The following is a 20,661-nucleotide window of genomic DNA, read 5'->3' on the forward strand; positions in this document are numbered from 1 at the left end:
AATCTGTGCTAAAACCGGCCTGCTTCCCTTCTGTGCCACCAACAAATCGCCAGCTGTAAGAGTTTGATTTTTCTTTTTGCTGAATCTGTTATTGATATATCTGGTCATTGTTTAATATCAGTGTCTGTGTAACCAAGGCAATGATCCGTTTTGGAGCAAGAAACTGCCGCAGGAGAAACCAGAAAAACCAAACAAACCGGAGAGAGCAACCCGGCAAAAGACTAAAGCTATGAAGAAGACTGCCCACAGGAAGAGAACCACTGCATCCTCTAATCCGGCCCCTGGTGATGATGTGGAATATCCGGACCTTGAGGTTGGGCTTGACTCACTTGGCTTATTTTTCATGCGTCATATTGATGATGATATTTGTCAGGATGATGCCGAAGCCAGCCATGCGGATGCTGCAGAGGTAATTATTCTCTCTTCCGATTCAGAACCTTTGCCTTCACTAAAAATCCGTCAGGCAAACCGGGAAGTTAAATTTTCTCATCCTCTTGCTTATTTGGATCCCAAATTTCTTATGAAGACCCAACAGCACGAAGCTCGTCGCACAACCCGGCACAGCAGCCAGGTAGTTACCTCCGCCGGTTTACCTAACAGTCCGGTTCGGAAACGCCATTCAGAGGTCTCTAATTTGCTTGTCAGTGCTTGTCCTAAAGCGGTCTGCTTTCGTCAACCTCTTAATCCATCTGGCTCCGATTACCAGGTTACTTCCCACTCATCCTCTGGCAAGTCATCGGCTACTCAGCTGCCACCGCTCAAAACGGTGCTTGGGTAAGTTATACTTATCATAATATTTGCAGTACATCACCTTGGAACATATGCTGTATTTGATTTTGTTATTCCTTTCAGGGCTAAGCCTAGGCCAAGCAAGAAGGCTCGCCTGGACAAAGCGGCCGAAGAGGATGCCGTCCTTGAACCAGGCAAAACACCAGATCTTGAAGCGGCTATTCCTGAGGATATACCCAATGATCCACCGCAACAAGACGACGATCTTATTGCTGAAGAGAGACCTATTGATACCTCAAGTCCTGTCAATCAGCCCACAAGCTCCATCCGGATTGAGAAATCCACCGGTACGACAAAGCCTACTGACAAGCCAACAGCCCCAGTGCAAACCGGCGATGCCAAGGATGATGAGGTTGTCATTACTGGCATTGGCCATACAGAGCCAAGCAATCCTGTCGCTTTGTCCAAACATACTGCCAAGGAAGAATTTGCTGCCTTTGGCAAAGGCAAGTGGAATGCTGATCTGGCAACTTACGCTGCTCTGAACGCCCAAGATATCCATTCCGGCTACCTGAACCGGCTGTATACCAGTCGTGACTATGAAGCCAGTCTAGTTAACATGATGAAAGATAAATATGATGTAAATTCCATATGCTCTTTCCTGCTTGTATATTTCAATTCTTGTTGACGCTCCTAGCCCCCGCGGGCCGGTTTGTAATCTCCTTTCAAACCAGGACTTACTAATATAAATCTTAATGCTTTGAAATTCGCTGATGTAGTCCCCAAGGGCCGGTTCAACTTAGCATAGTTAAACCGGGACTTTAAGTAATTGAGATCGCCGCATCAGAATATATACGAGCAAATAGCCATTAGCCCCCAAGTGCCAAGTTGAATACTTGTATTGATCTTGGGACTTTGTAAGCAATTGAAAGATGAAGATCGAATATGCATTAGCCCCCAAGTACCAAGTGCATAACTTGTTATGTGGTTGGTACTTCAATCCTTGTATCGTTTTGCTGAATCATATAACTGTCTGCATGCAGGCTGAGCTGAAGACGAAAGAAAGCCAAGTCGCCGATCTCCAAGAAAATCTGAAATCCCAACAAGCTGAAACCTTCAAAGCAAAAGAAGAATTAACTAGCGCTTTAAGCGCCATGGAACAGCTTAAGGAGAGCTTCAAGAAGAAGCGGGCGGATTGGGCCACCGAAAAATCCGCTTTAATCAAACGGGCAGAAGATGCCGAGGCTGCACTAAAACCGGTGGCGGATGAACTGACCAGCATAAAGTGGCACGTGCATGCCATGACCACTGCTATCTTTGGTAAGCCAGTTTGACTTCTGAATTGATTCTGCCGTCTTACAGAGTTGCCGGTTTGTTAACCCTTTATGATATTTCAGGAACATGCATTGGTCACTTGGGGTCAGACATGCGGAAGAAATTGAAAGCCGCCTATACGTTGATCAAACAACTGTACACTGGTCCATAGCGTATCATCTGTACTGTATCCCACAACAAACTGGCGCCCACTTTGATTCAGGACACTCTGATGAAACTGTCGGTGCTTCCTGCCCGGGTTGAAGAGCTGAAGAAATCTGCTGCTCGAACCGGTGCGATAAATGCCTTAATCCGGGCAAAAGCTTGGGTGCCGGATTTTGACCCTATTGAAGCGGCTCAGGGCTATCCCAGCTTGAAGGAAGATGGGTCAGAGTTTAGTGAAGCGGATCTGCGGGCAATAAACCGGGAGGTGCGTCCGCTAGCTTGTCAATTGGCTGAAGAAGCAGGCTTGTCTCATTATCAAGCCCAATATGACAATCAAAACAAGCGAGTAGCTGCACCTATTCATGAAGCGGAAAATCTTATCCCTCCAATCCGTAAGCATACTTACGCTCCTAATATTGACCCGTCATTGCTAATCCATGATGAAGCTGTCTTTCAAGCATTAATGGGAATCGACTGGACAACTGTTGATTTCCAGCCACTGGGTAGAGAAACTGAAGCTGAAGTGGCGCGGATGACCCACAACCATCAGGCCAGGCTGGTGACCAAGCTTGAACCGGAAGCCGGTTTAAAACTGCTTCTCCCTTGCGAAAAACAATGATCTTATTGTGGGCACCATGTTGCCTTGTAATAGGCTAGCTGATACTTTTGATGCTGATATGCCTTCGTGCATAATTACTGCAACTTGCCCTTCCTTTGGGTGATGAACTTTCCAAAGTACTTTCTGCAATAAAAATCTTAAAGTGCCACCGCGGTTTTTACCGTCAGGCGGAATATGATGTCTGCATACATGAAATCAAAACATCCAATTTTTTTTAAGTATATGACCAAATTTTGAGATACATAATACCTGCTATCGTTGGATGTGAAGTTGGCTTGGCCAATCTTGAAGCGGAGTTTTATAAACCCACACTGTTGGAGGAGATAGCAGCTCCTGTATATATATGATGCCGGTTTACCATGTAAACCGTGCCGGGTTATAATAAACACCATGTTACTCCGTAATAGGATGTTAAAAAATCAAACCGAGCAAATAGTCTCCGGATTAAAATGGACCGTGTTCCGTCAATTGTCAGTTTGAACTGGCTTAAAACTTTGTCGGTTTAAAAATGCAATAAAAAGAAAGAAATATCTTTCAAAGAAAAATGTGAAGCAAAGGCAATGACAAAACCGTTTGCAAAAAGAGGCTTATTTGAGTTGATCAGATGGTGTTACCATGGTCGGACACGACCAAGCTCCCGATAGGTGTAGCTATGGTTCAAGTCAGCCAGGTCCCCAAATGAAACTGTGGCATTTATGCCGATCAAGTGGCATGGCAATGGTTCGGGTTCGACCAAGCCCCCAAGTGATTCTGTGGCCTTAGGCCGATCAAGAGGCATGACTGGTTCAGACGTGACCAAGTCCCCAAGTGATCTGGTGGCTCTCGCCTATCAAGAGGTATTGCATTGGTTCGGACACGACCAAGCCCCCAAGTGATATAACATGATGCTTTTTGAAAAGCTAACTCAAGGGGTAAACTGGAGGCCGCTTTAGAACAACTCCGTGTAACCACACATGATGTAAAAGAACAGATACCCACTTTAGCTGAGGTTCCGGTTTATTATATTTAATCATAATATATACATCATCGTAATATGTACATAAGTAGAGCCAATGGCTCAGGTATAGTAAGGCCGAAGATGAGCTATGTTCCACGGCCTGTTGGTCTCCTCCTCTGATGTACGTGAGCTTTTATGCTCTCGAATATCGATCAGATAGTATGACCCGTTGTGCAGATTCTTGCTGACCACGAAAGGCCCCTCCCAAGGTGGGGATAGCTTATGCATATCAGTCTGATCTTGGATGAGCCGAAGCACCAAATCTCCTTCCTGAAAGGTTCTGGTTCTGACTCGGCAACTGTGATAATGACGAAGATCATGTTGGTAAATCGCCGATCGGGCGGCTTCTATGTCACGCTCTTCATCCAACCGGTCCAAAGCATCTTGCCGTGCTGTCTCGTTGTCCGCTTCAACATAAGCCGTCACACGAGGTGAATCATGACGGATATCACTGGGGAGAACCGCCTCCGCTCCGTAAACCATGAAGAACGGTGTGTATCCTGTTGATCTGTTGGGTGTGGTATTGATGCTCCATAACACAGATGGTAATTCTTCTACCCAACAACCTGGCGTTCTCTGCAAAGGAACCATGAGCCGGGGCTTGATACCTCTCAAGATCTCTTGATTAGCCCTTTCTGCTTGACCATTGGACTGTGGGTGTGCCACTGATGAAACATCAAGCCGGATGTGCTCCCGTTCGCAGAACTCCTTCATGCACCCTTGGACAAATTGGTACCATTATCTGTGATGATACTGTGTGGAAAGCCAAACCGGAAAATCACTTTTTTGATAAACTGAACCGTCGTGGCCGCGTCACACTTGCTAACCGGTTCTGCCTCCACCCACTTTGTGAACTTGTCAACCGCCACCAGGAGGTGGGTCTTCTTATCTTTGGACCTTTTGAAAGGCCCAACCATATCCAGCCCCCAAGTCGCAAACGGCCAAATAATTGGAATCATTCTCAATTCTTGAGCCGGCACATGAGCACGTCTTGAAAACTTTTGGCAACCGTCACATCGTCTAACCAGATCCTCCGCATCAGCATGAGCAGTTAACCAATAGAAGCCATGGCGAAACGCTTTAGCTACCAAAGATTTTGAACCGGCGTGGTGACCACAATCTCCTTCGTGGATCTCACACAAAATTTCACAGCCTTCTTCAGGAGACACACAACGCTGAAACGCCCCTGATATACTGCAATGATGCAACTCGCCATTGACAATAGTCATGGACTTGGACCACCGGACTATCTGTCGGGCCAGAATCTCATCCTCTGGTAACTCGCCCCGGTTCATGTACGCCAGGTAAGGAAGCGTCCAATCCGGAATGACATGAAGAGCTGCCACCAATTGAGCCTCCGGATCAGGAATAGCCAAATCCGCTTCACCAGGGAGCTTGACCGACGGGTTGTGCAGCACATCCAGAAAAACATTGGGCGAGACCGGTTTGCGCTAAGAGCCCAGCCGGCTTAAAGCGTCCGCTGCTTCATTCTTCCGTCGGTCCACGTGGTCCACCTGATAGCCTTTAAAATGACCTGCAACAATATCCACCTCACGACGATATGCTGCCATGAGTGGGTCCTTGGAGTCCCAAGTGCCAGACACTTGTTGAGCCACGAGGTCCGAGTCACCGAAGCACTTAACTCGACTTAGGTTCATCTCCTTAGCCATCCGGAGACCATGGAGCAAGGCTTCATACTCAGCTGCATTGTTAGTACAAGGAAACATTAAGCGGAGAACGTAACAAAACTTATCACCTCGTGGGGAAGTTAATACGACTCCAGCCCCCGAGCCTTCCAATTTCCTAGATCCGTCAAAATGGATGGTCCAATATGTGTGATCCGGCTTTTCCTCAGGTGCTTGCATTTCCGTCCAATCATTGATGAAATCAACCAGTGCCTGAGACTTCACCGCCGTCCGAGGCACATACTTCAATCCGTGCGGCCCAAGCTCTATAGCCCACTTGGCAATCCGGCCAGTTGCTTCCCGGTTCTGAATGATATCCCCCAAAGGAGCAGAACTGACCACCGTAATTGGGTGCCCTTGGAAGTATTGCTTAAGCTTCCGGCTTGCCATAAAAACTCCGTACACCAGCTTCTGCCAATGCGGATACCTTTGCTTGGACTCAATGAGTACCTCGCTAATATAATAGACCGGACGTCGAACCGGATGCTCCTTACCTGCCTCCTTTCGCTCCACCACAATAGCCACGCTGACCGCACGAGCGTTAGCAGCAACATATAGCAGCAACGGCTCCTTGTCAATGGGAGCGGCGAGCACAGGCGGATTGGCCAATTGCCGCTTTAAGTCCTCAAATGCTTCATCAGCAGCAGAACTCCAGACGAACTGATCCGTCTTCTTCAACATCTGATACAAAGGGATTGCCTTCTCACCAAGGCGGCTGATAAACCGGCTTAACGCGGCAATCCGCCCTGCCAGGCGTTGAACATCATTGACACACTTCGGTTTAGCCAGGGAGGTGATGGCTGTGATCTTCTCCGGATTAGCCTCAATTCCCCTATTGGACACCAGAAAACCCAATAACTTGCCCGCCGGTACACCAAAGACACACTTGTCCGGATTAAGCATCATCTTGAACGTCCTTAGGTTCTCAAAGGTTTCCTTCAAATCGTCAACCAGAGTCTCCTTCTCCCTGGACTTAACCACGATATCATCCACGTAAGCATGTACATTACGGCCAATCTGCTTGTGAAGACAATTTTGTACACACCGTTGATAAGTTGCCTGGGCACTTTTGAGCCCAAAGGGCATAGACACATAGAAGAAGGCTCCAAAGGGAGTTATGAATGCCGTCTTCTCCTGGTCCTTAACTGCCATTTTGATCTGATGATAGCCAGAATATGCATCCAAAAAACTTAAACGCTCACAACCCGCCGTAGCATCAATGATTTGATCAATACGGGGGAGGGCAAAAGGAGCTGCTGGGCAAGCCTTATTAAGATCTGTGTAATCCACACACATGCGCCAGGTGCCGTTTTTCTTAAGGACTAGCACCGGATTGGCAAGCCACTTAGGGTGAAAAACTTCAACAATAAAACCAGCTGCTAAGAGCCTGGCTACCTCTTCTCCAATCGCCTTGCGTCTTTCTTCGTTCAATCGGCGGAGGAACTATTTCACTGGTTTGTATTTAGGATCCACATTAAGGGTGTGCTCAGCGAGTTGCCTCGGTACACCTGGCATGTCAGAGGGCTTCCATGCAAAAATGTCCCGATTCTCATGGATGAACTCGATGAGCGCGCTTTCCTATTTCGGATCCAAGTTGGCACTGATGCTGAACTGCTTGGACGAATCGCAAGGTACGAAATAAATAAGCTTAGTTTCTGCTGCTGATTTGAACTTCAGGGCCGGATCATGCTCCATAGTTGGCTTTTTTAATGGAGTCATGTCCGCCAGATCAACACTGTCCTTATAATACTTCAGCTCCTCGGTGGCACAAACCGACTCTGCGTAAGCCGCATCTCCTTCCTCGCACTCCAAAGCGATTTTACGGCTTCCGTGAACCGTTATTGTCCCCTTGTAACCCGACATCTTGAGCTGCAAATACACATAACAGGGCCGTGCCATAAACTTGGCGTAGGCTGGTCGCCCAAACAGGGCGTGATATGGACTTTGGATTTTCACCACTTGAAACGTCAATGTCTCCGACCTGGAATCATGATCATCTCCAAAGGCCACTTCCAAAGCTATCTTACCAACAGGATATGCTGACTTGCCAGGTACTACACCGTGGAACACCGTATTAGACGGTTTGAGATTTTTATCTGTTAGTCCCATACGACGGAAGGTCTCATAGTATAAGATATTAATGCTGCTCCCTCCATCCATGAGCACTTTGGTGAATTTGTAACCTTCCACCTGAGGCACCACCACCAGAGCCAACTGACCCGGATTCTCAACCTGGGGAGGGTGATCCTCTCTGCTCCATATGATTGGCTGTTCAGACCAGCGTAGATAACAGGGCACGGCCGGTTCAACAGAGTTGACTGCCTGCCTCTGAACCTTCCGGTCTCGTTTGTCCAAGCTAGTGGTAAAGACATGGTACTGCCCACTATTCAATTGCTTTGGGTTGCTCTGGTAACCTGACTGTTGCTGCTGCTGGTTGTAACCACCCTGGTTGTTCTGATTATTTTGACTGTTATGTCCGCTTGGATTACCATTAAATCCTGAACCGGAATTTCCTCCACCGTAACCCGGCCTGGATCCTGAGCCACCGCCGGAGACGTGATCATACCGGAAAGCATTAGAATTCTTGAACTCCTGCATAATGAAGCAATCCTTCCAAAGGTGGTTTGCTGGCACCTCCTTCGTCCCATGTCTTGGGCAGGGCTGGCTCAGTAGATAATTTAGGCGGTCCGGGTTAGGGTTGGGTGCCCCACTGCGATTTTTCGGTTTACCCTTGCATCGCTGGCCATTGTCCTGCGCGTTGGTATTAGCCACAAAGTCCATGTTACCATCCGCTTTACGCTTGCCTCCACCACCATTGCCTGCCCAGTGATGCTGCTGACCTTTGGAGTTGTTGTTCCTCTTTACCTTCCCTGCCTTGTCATCATCAGATTCGGGATCCTTGGTACTATCAGAATCAGCATACTTTACCAAAGCAGCCATGAGGGTCCCTATGTCAGTGCAATGGCGCTTCATCCGTCCCAACTTCAGCTTTAGGGGCCCAAACCGGCAGTTGCCTTCTAGGGTTAAGACTGCGGTGTCAGCGTTGATGCGATCTGATGAATGCAACACTTGTGAGACCCGGCGCACCCAATGAGTCGTCGATTCTCCTTCCTCCTGGACACAGGCAGCTAAGTCTACTATCGACATGGGCTGCTTACATGTATCCTTGAAATTATTGATAAACCGGGCTCGTAATTGGGCCCATGAACTGATAGAATTGGCCGGTAAGCTTTTTAACCAAGTGCGGGTCGTTCCTTCAAGCATCATGGTGAAGTATTTCGCACATGCCGCATCATCGACATCCAGCATCTCCATGGCCATCTCATAGCTCTCCACCCATGTCTCTGGGGGTTGATCCGCCGTGTAATTTGGTACCTTGCGCGGGCCCTTGAAATCCTTGGGCAGGCGCACATTGCGTAAAGCGGGGACAAGGCAAGGCACCCCCAAAGAGCTAGAAGTAACACCGGGTTCGACCGAAATAGTTGGACGAACCGGCGTAAGCTGCCGAGCCTGATATTGTGCGGCTAACTCGGCCTCCCTGCGTGCTCGGGCCCGGTCCACCACTTCCTAAGCGTTATCAGCACCACCCGCCGGGTTGTTTCCGCGGGGTGCTCCATGTTGTTCATTACTTGACACTGCCGGTTCCTCCATACGCCTGCTACAGCTCCAGCTTGGGCGAGGGGTCGAGTGGATCCGGTCGCGGCTGTACGAGTATGCTTCCTGTTGGTCCAAAGCTGTCCTAAGAAGCTCCTTGACCCGTCGCGTCTCTATTGCCTGCAGTGAGTCACCTTCAATTGGAATGGCATCCAGCCGTGCAGCAGCGGCGACGAGATTGTCCATTGGGTTGGAGTAGTGACCCGGAGGTGTTAAAACAGCCTGAGGTATAACGGTGTTTTGACGAGGCGGATCCATCCGACGAGGCTGAACCGGCGCACCGGTCCCAGGAGCTTCCGCCCGGTTTTCCTCCAGCAGATTACTAGTTCCTGCTCCCGGGGTGTTGAAAAGGTCTCTGGCCTGGAAAACCGGAGGCAAACGGGATCGGTACTTCCTCCTCATGACTTCATGCGATGCGTTCTGATCCAACATGAGCCTGTAGGCTTGTGCGTCTAGAGCGGCCCGCTCTGTGGCCATCCTGGTATCCTCAGCTGCCAAGTCCACCTTGGCCTGGGTGATCTGTTCCCTTACCTTTGCAATCTCCGCGTTGTGGACGTCTTGATCTGCCGGATTAGCTTCCGCCATAAGCACAGCCAATGCATCAAATAGCTCTGATAGAACTTGAGCTGGCGGGCGCACAGGGCCTCCTGCCCCGGTAGCCGTCGCCGCTGCTGAACCGGAGGTTGTTGTCGTAGCGGTCGAAGAATGAAGCGCTGCTTGTGTGCCGGCCATGAATATTCCAACTCGGTTGGGCAGATCAGAGGGGTCCGGGATACTGTCACCGTCGGAACAGCCCCCAATCCGGCCATCTTGTAGCTGATATAGAGATTCGGTTTCTCCGGTTGATGACTCATCGCTGGAGTAAATGACGGTCTCGCTGCCAGATCCCGATCCATCCTCATGACCTCCTCCATGGATGACTCCCACGAAGGCACGCTTCATGGCTGGTTTAACCCGGGCAGATCGCGCATGCTGAGCCGTTTCGACGAGGTCGGTGCAGATATCTGGCTCAGGGCCCGGTTCTCCGATCTTGCCGATGGAAACGTGTATGCCACCAAAGGGGACCCAGTACCCGTACTCAACTGAGCCGGCCTTGGGGCCCCAGCCTGCATCGTTGATGTAAACCTTGCCGTGATGACTCTTAGTCATCCGGCCTACGGCATAGCCCTCGAGTCCTTCAAAGCGGCCCTCCAAGAACTTGAAACCATCGTGCGATAGCCCCACAGTGGACGCCAACTGTCATGGTTTTGTCACGGCAGATGTCCTAGAGAAAGGACTTAGTCGTGGAGCCATCGCGACGGGTTAGCTTGAAGGGGTTAAAGCGGACACATGGACGCAAGAGAGTTTATACTAGTTCGGCCCCTTCGATGAAGGTAAAAGCCTACATCTAGTTGTGATGGAATTGATGGGGTTTCGATGACCAGGGAGCAAACAAGCTTCGCCTATGTCTCGAGTTGTTGTCCGTTGTCCTTGAACCGCCACCGGGTGGTCCCCTTATATACACGGGTGACGCCCGTCGGTTCACAGAGTCCCAATACCGGCTCATAGGCGTGTCCGGTTTGGTCTCTACTTATTCCTAACTTATAATACAAGTTAAATACCAACGCCGGTTTACGGCTACAGGCCTTGAACCGACTATGGGCCTTGAGCCCTCATCTGCCTTCTTGGGCTTTAACATACTTAACTACTGACGAAGTTAACCCGGCCCAGATAGGCCGGTTTACGCCCAGTAGTGATATCCCCAACAAGTATCGTATCAGATAGAGGAACCCAATTTACCACAAAGTTCTGGAAGCAGTTGCATGAAACTTTGGGTACCAGGCTAGAATTCAGTACAGCTTTTCATCCACAGACAGATGGATAGACCGAGAGAGTCAATCAGATTTTGGAGGATATGCTGAGAGCTTGTGCGCTAGATTACGGATCTTGTTGGGACGACAATTTGCCATATGCAGAGTTCTCTTACAACAACAGTTACCAAACCAGTTTAAAGATGGCCCCTTTCGAAGCTTTGTACGGAAAGAGGTGCAGGACACCGCTGTCATGGGACGAAGTTGGAGACCGCCAGTTGTTTGGGCCTGATTTGATTAAAGAATCTGAACAGAAGGTGAAGTTGATTCGCGATAGGCTCAAGATAGCCCAGTCCAGGCAGAAGAGCTATGCAGATTCTAAACGCAAGGAGACAGTTTGTGAAGTCGGAGATAGAGCTTATCTTCGAGTATCACCACTTCGGGGAACAAAGCGTTTTGGTGTTAAGGGAAAGTTAGCGCCACGATTTGTAGGACCATATCGAGTTTTGGAGCGTATGGGAGAAGTGGCCTACAAGTTGGAATTGCCTGAAGGATTGTCAGGAGTTCATGATGTGTTCCACGTTTCTCAGTTGACGAAGTGCCACGCGGAGATGGCTGACATACCCTTGAGAGACATAGTGCCATTGGAAGCAATTCAGTTGGATAACGATTTGACCTGTGAGAAGAAACCAATTAAGATTCTCGAGTTTGCGAGCCGAGTCACTCGCAGCAAGGTCATCAAGTTTTGCAAAGTTCAGTGGAGCCACCACACGGAGGATGAAGCCACCTAGGAACGAGAGGAAGATTTGCTCAAAGACCACCCTCACCTATTTTCTAGCCAACCCGAATCTCGAGGGCGAGATTCATCTTAAGGGGGGTAGGTTTGTAACATCCCAAATTTTCAATTTGGAATGTTATACATTAGATCATCATTGCATATCATATTATTTTGCTTTTGGTTTGATCCTAGAAATTTCTATGCAACTCAAGGACCCACGGAGAGAGTTGGGGATTTCATTATTTTCATATTTGAGCTTTCTCAAATTTTGAGAATAGGATCATTTGATTTTAATTATTTTATCATCAATTATTTCTATTACAAAAATATGAGAGAGGGAATAAAATGACTTTCCCAAAATAAAGAAATATTGAGGATTTAATAATAAAATCAAATAAGATTTTATTTCGGAGTTTTTCATTATTTTATTTGAATTTAGGAAAAAATGTGCGTTTTTCAAAATTGCATTTAGGCCCCAAATAAATGTTCACCTTGTGCGGCTTGATTTTAGAAGCCCGGTAAAATTTATTTCGGAATTTGTGGAGTCCGTTTAGTATTTCTTTTTATTTTTCTTCTGCGCGTAATTATTTAAAAAACGAACCGACCTACGGGCCGTGTCCGACTAGGACTCCGGCCCGACTAGCCTTTATAAGCCGGCCTACCCCCGGGCCGAAACCCTAGCCTCAGCCCCCCCCCCCGAGCCGCCGCCGCCGCCCCGCCGCGCCGCCCGCCGCCGCCCGCCGCGCCGTCGCCTGAGCCGGACGCCGCCGCCGCCGACCCGCCGCCCGAGGTTCGCCTCGCCTCGAAATCCGCACCGCCGTTTTTTTCGAAAAACCGTTCGGTTTTTCCATCGGTTTTTTTAAATAGATCGGTTTTCCGATTTATTTAATTAGAGAGCGTTCGTTCGTTCTAGGGAACGTTCGTCATTTTTCTTTTTCTCGGATTAAATCCGCAATTTTTCTGATCGTGATTTCTGATCCGATTTTCGTTTTAGTATAACTTTTCGCTCGCTTATCGGAATCAGGCGATTCAAGCGCCTGGAGTTTCGTATCGAAACCCTCTATCCGTTTAACCAACTTAAACAAGTTTTTGCTACTGTAAAATTTGACTTAGATCCAGATTAGTAGAACGAAGTTGTTTTCTTTCGCCGTTTGACTTTCGTTGCTTTGTTTGATTTGATTCTTTTTGCAAACCGGAGTTCTTAAGTTGAACTTTGTGGTTAGATCTCTTATTTGACTTTTACCTGTGCGTTAGATGAGTACTTATTGTATTCTTGTTTGTTTGTCTGTGATAGAATACCCGGAGTGCGCCGCCTGTTACTTCGAATCTCTAGGTTTCGCGGATCATCAGCAAGGCAACTAACACTTTGATCATACCTTTTCTACTACCCAGTTTTATTGCATTAGATCAATCCTCACACATTGCATGATTAGGATCTAATTAAATTGTGGGATGGGAAGTAGTTGAGGTAGTACCTATTACCTGATTTATTATCAAACCTTTGGGAGTTACTTCTACGTTTACCATTATGCTATGCTATGCTAGTAGACGTGGATTGGGTGAGTGATATCCATGACAGATGTGAGTTTGTTAATTAATGGTTTATCTAAGGTGGCAACTTAAACACACATTTGGGTGGATTGAGGTACCTGGGTATTCCAGGATTGCCTGTTTCTTTTGGACCGCCACCCAGGCTCAAAGGGATCATAAGATTATTCATACTAGAAACTTCCGTGTGCAGCCACAAGCCATTATGGGCTCTGGCATAGTTGATTAAGTCGTGCGAAATCTTACAGGGTAGACTAGCAGATGTAGGGGGAAGTAGGTGTAACGGTCTATCCATCGTAAGGTGCTAGCGCTTCTGAAAGACTGTGTCTCGGACATCCGTCTTCTCAAACACCCTGTAGTGAGAGAAACCAAACGGAGGCGATCGAGTCTTGTGGGGAAAAGTGCGCAAACCTCTGCAGAGTGTAATAAACTAATCATGGTTAGCCGTGTCCCCGGTTATGGACTTTTTGAGTATCTAGCACCTGGATTATCATGTGAATCTCAACATGTTACTCTAAATTAATTTTGTTGGGTTTTGATAATGATGATGTTTAATTGGGATTGAGGATGCTGTCAACCATTCTCAATGTTTAACAACTACCATGATAGTTAAATAAATTTGTTCCTTTGTAGTAGGGAAAAATTGGCTTTACGCAAAACTGTAACCATAGAGCTTTCCACCAGCCAAATATGCATATAGTATGGCTATTTCATTCCATTACTCTCTATGTGTTACCTTTCCAGCATATTCCATGTGCTGACCTGTTTCGGGCTGCAACGTTAATGTTGCAGACTTTTCAGATGATGATTAAGGAGTTTTAGGTCATGGTTCTATACTCGGTGATGCCGTTGGAGTTGATGGACTCACTTATCTTCCAAGCCTTCCGTTGTTATCGTTATTAGATGGCCTTAAGTCATATTTATTGTAATAAGTTCTCTATTGAGACACTCGATGAAATAAGTGTGTGATTGCTACTCTGTTATAAATGCTCCGAGTATTGTGTGGTGTCAGCATTACTGATCCAGGGATGACACCAGAGCACAGAGATCAGACCGTTTGAGGTCTGGTCGCTACAGTTGTATATGATGCAACCATAAGGTTTTGTCAATCCTAAAGGTACTAACAAAATATGGAAGCTCTAGCGATCCATCTATGGACTGGTGCAAGCATCTTGGAGTTGGAATATATGCTTTGATAAGTTGATCAAAGCATATAGTTTTATACAGACTTGCGGTGAAGCCTGTATTTACAAGAAAGTGAGTGGGAGCACTACATCATTTCTGATAAGTATATGTGAAAGACATATTGTTGATCGGAGATAATGTAGAATTATTCTGCAAAGCATAAAGGAATATTTGAAAGGATTTTTTCAAAGAAAGACCTCGGTGAAGCTGCTTACATATTGAGCATCAAGATCTATAGAGATAGATCAAGTTGCTTGATAAAATTTTTCAGTGAGTACATACCTTGACAAGATTTTGAAGTAGTTCAAAATGGAACAGTCAAAGAAGAAGTTCTTGCCTGTGTTACGAGGTGTGAAGTTGAGTAAGACTCAAAACCCGACCATGATAGAAGATAGAGAGAGAATGAAAGTCATTCCCTATGCCTTAGCCATAGGTTCTATAAAGTATGCCATGTTGTGTACCACACCTATTATATACCCTGCCCTGAGTTTGGCAAGGGAGTACAATAGCGATCTAGGAGTAGATCACTGTACATTGGTCAAAATTATCCTTAGTGGAATAAGGATATGTTTCTCGATTATGGAGGTGACAAAAGGTTCATCGTAAAGGGTTACGTCGATGCAAGTTTTAACACTGATCCAGATGACTCTAAGTCTCAATCTAGATACATATTGAAAGTGGGAGCAATTAGCTAGAATAGCTCCATGCAGAGCATTGTTGACATAGAAATTTGCAAAATACTTACGGATCTGAATGTGGCAGACCCGTTGACTAAACTTCTCTCACAAGCCAAACATGATCACACCTCAGTACTCTTTGGGTGTTAATCACATAGCGATGTGAACTAGATTATTGACTCTAGTAAACCCTTTGGATGTTGGTCACATGTCGATGTGAACTATGGGTGTTAATCACATGGTGATGTGAACTATTGATGTTAAATCACATGGCGATGTGAACTAGATTATTGACTCTAGTGCAAGTGGGAGACTGAAGGAAATATGCCCTAGAGGCAATAATAAAGCTATTATTTATTTCCTTATATCATGATAAATTTTTATTATTCATGCTAGAATTGTATTAACCGGAAACATAATACATGTGTGAATACATAGACAAACAGAGTGTCACTAGTATGCCTCTACTTGACTAGCTCGTTGATTAAAGATGGTTATGTTTCCTAACCATAGACATGAGTTGTCATTTGATTAACGGGATCACATCATTAGGAGAATGATGTGATTGACTTGACCCATTCCGTTAGTATAGCACTTGATCGTTTAGTTTTTTGCTATTGCTTTCTTCATGACTTATACATGTTCCTATGACTATGAGATTATGCAACTCTCGTTTACCGGAGGAACACTTTGTGTGCCACCAAACGTCACAACGTAACTGGGTGATTATAAAGGTGCTCTACAGGTGTCTCCAAAGGTACTTGTTGGGTTGGCGTATTTCGAGATTAGGATTTGTCACTCCGATTGTCGGAGAGGTATCTCTAGGCCCTCTCGGTAATGCACATCACTTAAGCCTTGCAAGCATTGCAACTAATGAGTTAGTTGCATGATGATGTATTATGGAACGAGTAAAGAGACTTGCCGGTAATGAGATTGAACTAGGTATTGAGATACCGATGATCGAATCTCGGGCAAGTAACATACCGATGACAAAGGGAACAACGTATGTTGTTATGCGGTTTGACCGATAAAGATCTTCTTAGAATATGTGGGAGCCAATATGAGCATCCAGGTTCCGCTATTGGTTATTGACCGGAGACGTGTCTCGGTCATGTCTACATTGTTCTCGAACCCGTAGGGTCCGCACGCTTAAGGTTTCGATGACAGTTATATTATGAGTTTATGAGTTTTGATGTACCGAAGGAGTTCGGAGTCCCGGATGAGATCGGGGACATGACGAGGAGTCTCGAAATGGTCGAGACGTAAAGATCGATATATTGGACGACTATATTCGGACATCGGAAAGGTTCCGAGTGATTCGGGTATTTTTCTGAGTACCGGAGAGTTACGGGAATACGTATTGGGCCTTATTGGGCCATACGGGAAAGAAGGAAAAGGGCCTCAAGGGTGGCCGCACCCCTCCCCTTGGTCTGGTCCGAATTGGACTAGGGAAGGGGGCCGCCCCCTTCCTTCCTTCTCTTTTTCCCTTCCTCTTTTCCTATTCCATATGGGAGGTGGAATCTAAGGATGGCAATGGGTCAGGTTTGGATCGGGTTGAGCAATATCAAATCCATATCCATATCCATGAAAACAGTCTTTGCCCGCCCATGAAAAAATCCATGGGTGAAAAATTGTGTCCATGTCCAAATCCGATGGATATCCATATCCACTGGATATCCATTGGGTCCTCTCGAGACATATAAATAAAAATTAACATAATATTAACATAAACTCTTCCATTCTTCACCTCGTGGAAGGCTAGGCTTCAATTATGGTAAATCAACATCCAATAACAACCTAAGATCATTTAGTATTTTTCTAACAGATGAGAATGACGAGTCATTTAAGAAGGAGATAAAAATAAGGTAAGGGGTGTTGGAGTATGTTACAGAGGGGAATGACTGTCAACTTATAAAAGTTACGATGGGGATTGTGTGATTTCTTCTGTATGTTTTAGATAAAAAAGTGTAAAATTGTCATGGGACATGTGAACGTGGGGCAGGGATGGCCGACTTTTTCCCCATTAAGTCATACTATCGGGTCGGGTTTGGGTATATCCATGGGTACAAGATTATATCCATGCCCTACCCACGAACAATCGGGTCGGGTTTGGGTGCCGCCCATGGACACAAAAGCATATCCAAACCCTATCCAGTCGGGTCGGATATCCATGGATAAAATTTCCATCCTTAGTGGAATCCTACTAGGACTAGGGAGTCCTAGTAGGACTCCACACTTGGCGCGCCCCCTCCTAGGCCGGCCTCCTCCTCCCTTGCTCCTTTATATACGAGTGCAGCGGGGCACCCCAAAGACACAACAATTGATCCTTGAGATCTATTAGCCGTGTGCAGTGCCCTCCTCCACCATAATCCTCGATAATATTGTAGCGGTGCTTAGGCGAAGCCCTGCGACGGTAGAACATCAAGATCGTCACCACGCCGTCGTGCTGACGGAACTCTTCCCCGACATTCTGCTGGATCGGAGTTCGGGGATCATCATCGAGCTGAACGTGTGCTAGAACTCGGAGGTGCCGTAGTTTCGGTGCTTGATCGGTCGGACCGTGAAGACATACGACTACATCAACCACGTTGTGCTAACGCTTCCGCTTCCGGTCTACGAGGGTACGTAGACAACACTCTCCCCTCTTGTTGCTATGCATCACCATGATCTTGTGTGTGTGTAGGAACATTTTGAAATTACTACGTTCCCCAACAATAGGTGCAAGTTCCATCTCTTTGGTGTTATCAAACTCCTTCTTTCGTCTTCGAAATACATGATTCTATGTTAGCCATCGGCGATGACCCATATAACAAAATTTCTTACTCTTCTTTAGCCAATATGATCTTGTGAAAGGACCACAAGACGGGCAAGCATATTTACCGCTCGTGCTCCACCCATAGAGGTAAGCTAACGCTAGAAAATCGTTCAAAGTCCATAATAGTGCAGCTCAAAGAGAAAATTTCTCCTGGGTACATGAATCAAAAGTGTCCACACCCTTCCAAAGTTGTTGCAGCTCATCCACCAACGGCTGCAAATATACATCAATATCATTGCCAGGGGAACTTGGTCTAGGAATAATCATTGATAAAATTAGAGATGTTTGCTTCATGCAGATCCAAGGTGGTAGGTTGTATGGAATAAGCATCACTGGCCAAGTACTATGTTTTGCACTCATGAGTCGGAAAGGATTAAACCCATCAGACCCAACGCCTAGCTGCGCATTACGGGGATCCTCGGCGAATTTAGGATATCTGGCATCAAGATCTTTCCAAGCCTCTCCATCAGCTGGACATCGCAGCAATCCATCTTTTGTACGATCCTCATCATGCCAACGCATGTCAGTTGATGTCTTCTTGGTTGCAAATAACCTTTGGAGCCTTGGAATCAATGGGAAATATCGCAACACCTTGGCTGGTTTCTTCTTCTTCTTTTTAGATTCAGTTGCCGAATCTTTCTTCTCATTTTCATTGGTAACCCAACGAGAGGCACCACAAACATGGCAAGACTCCTGGTTAGCTCTTTCGCCTCTAAAAAGCATGCAGTCTCTTGGGCATGCATGAATTTTCTCATAGTCCAGCCCTAATCCACGTATGATTTTTTCACCTAATAATATTTCTTGGGTAGGTTTATCTGAGGAAATGCAACCGATAATACACCAAGTAGCTGTGTGAATGATTCCTGTGACCATCCACGCAAGACTTTCATGTGATATAAAGTGACAAGAAATAACAACCTCGAATATGTTGCACATCCAGGGTATAAATCTGTGTTTGCTTCCTCGAGGAAACTAGCGTATATGTCTTGTTCTCTCATTGCATCATCATCTATAGATGTTGTATTGACATTCTCAACCATACCAGGTTCCAAGTTCTCAAATTCAGACTGAACACCATCTAGTTTCCCATCAGATGTGCTTGATAGTGATTGGAAGCTGTCAGCCATGGGGAAAATGGCACTTAAGAGCCCAGAAATGTCATGCAATCTTATATTACTGCCTTCTACATCAGAATTCACTAGAAAACCCGGAATATGAAAATTGTTGTTGTTATTTGACATGGGAGCAAATGCAAATGACGATGAATCATACTCTTCTCCATGGAAAACCCATTTTGTATAACCCTGAAGAATACCATCACATCTTAGGTGGGTTTTCACTTCATCATAATTCTGTGTTGCCTTATTTCCACAATTTACACAGGGATTGAGAATTTTATCACCGAGTGGAACATCATGGAAGGCAAAAGATAGAAATTGCTCGACACCTTCTTTATAATCAGTAGTTGATCTTGGTTTACTCATCCAACCTCGATCCATTAGCCTTTGCTAGCTGTAGTAATGAAAACAAAATAGTTCAGTTTATAATTTTCCATATGCTCTTTTACATTAAGCATAGGTTCATATGAATATTTTAAACTATGCATTGGATACTTAGGTTCAAATTGTATAATATGATATACCGACATCATTCACCTTACATTACAAACATAAATCGAGATGTGTCTTTACTAGAAGAATTTATGTGAAGTACATAAAGAAGTTTTCATCGATGACAAAAAATGGATGTCTCCAATGCTTGATTTTTTTCTGCATTCAAGTGATAAACAACAGAAGGCTAGTTGGAGCAACTAGTTACTAAAAATCTAAGTAATATCCACTAGTTTCGCTTCGCTAAATCAAGAAAAATAGAGATGACACACAACTTAGGTAATTCAACTTTTGCATCACACTGCAGAATTTTCTTTTCTGGCATCCGTAGGCAGTTCCCCTAACCAGATCGACTTAAGAATATTATGTCATAAATGAGTGCCATCTAATAAACAGTACCACTGTTTTTAACACAATTGTCATTCAACCACCAAAAAGGTTCACCGATTTTTAACAAAAATTTTCAAATTGCAATAATACAGTGCATCACAATAAGATAGAAAGGGAAACACAAGTGATATATCTCAATTCGAGCTATGTTTCACACGATGCAGAGATATAAAAAGAAAATAACAACATGCGGGCAATCTTCTGGCAGCAGAGGCGTGTGGGTGAGCTCGTTGCCGAGGTCAGCAGCTGAGGGAGAGGGGCGTTGGCGGGGAGCGGCATTGTGCCGGGGCCAATGGGCATCAGGATCTGATGTACATTGCACAAACATTTCAATTTCCATAGTAAGCAGCAAATGAATCACACAGTAATTAGTAAGCAGCAATCATTTATGAGCATACGCAGCAAATGAATCAAGTTCAATTTAAATTTATAAGCAATCATAGAATAATCTTCAGATTTGTTTAGAAAATAGAAACGGAGGGAAAGAATAGATGCAGTACATTGTGTCTGTTGAGGAACGGAGGCCGGACTGCTGGATGGTGCTGCCGCCGCGCCGGGGAGGCACGAGGACGGTGGCTGGAGCCTGGAGGGCGCTGCCGGCTGCCGACTGCCGCCGCGCTTGGGAGGCCGGAGGCGGGCTGGTGGCCTGGCGCCTAGCGGAGCAGCGGAGGAGAGGGCTGGGTGCCGGAGGCCGAGGCAGGGGAG

The 20,661-nt window shown here is 46.0% G+C and overlaps 1 pseudogene; it reads right to left on the bottom strand.

Annotated features, from left to right (window-relative positions):
* Positions 1–18,088: 18,088 nt before the first annotated feature.
* Positions 18,089–19,455, bottom strand: LOC147965330 (uncharacterized; annotated as a pseudogene).
* Between the last annotated feature and the right edge of the window lie 1,206 nt (positions 19,456–20,661).

This window comes from Triticum urartu, chromosome 6A (genome assembly GCF_056163025.1).
Source record: "Triticum urartu cultivar PI428250 chromosome 6A, HENAU_Tu73, whole genome shotgun sequence".
Lineage (NCBI taxonomy): Eukaryota > Viridiplantae > Streptophyta > Magnoliopsida > Poales > Poaceae > Triticum > Triticum urartu.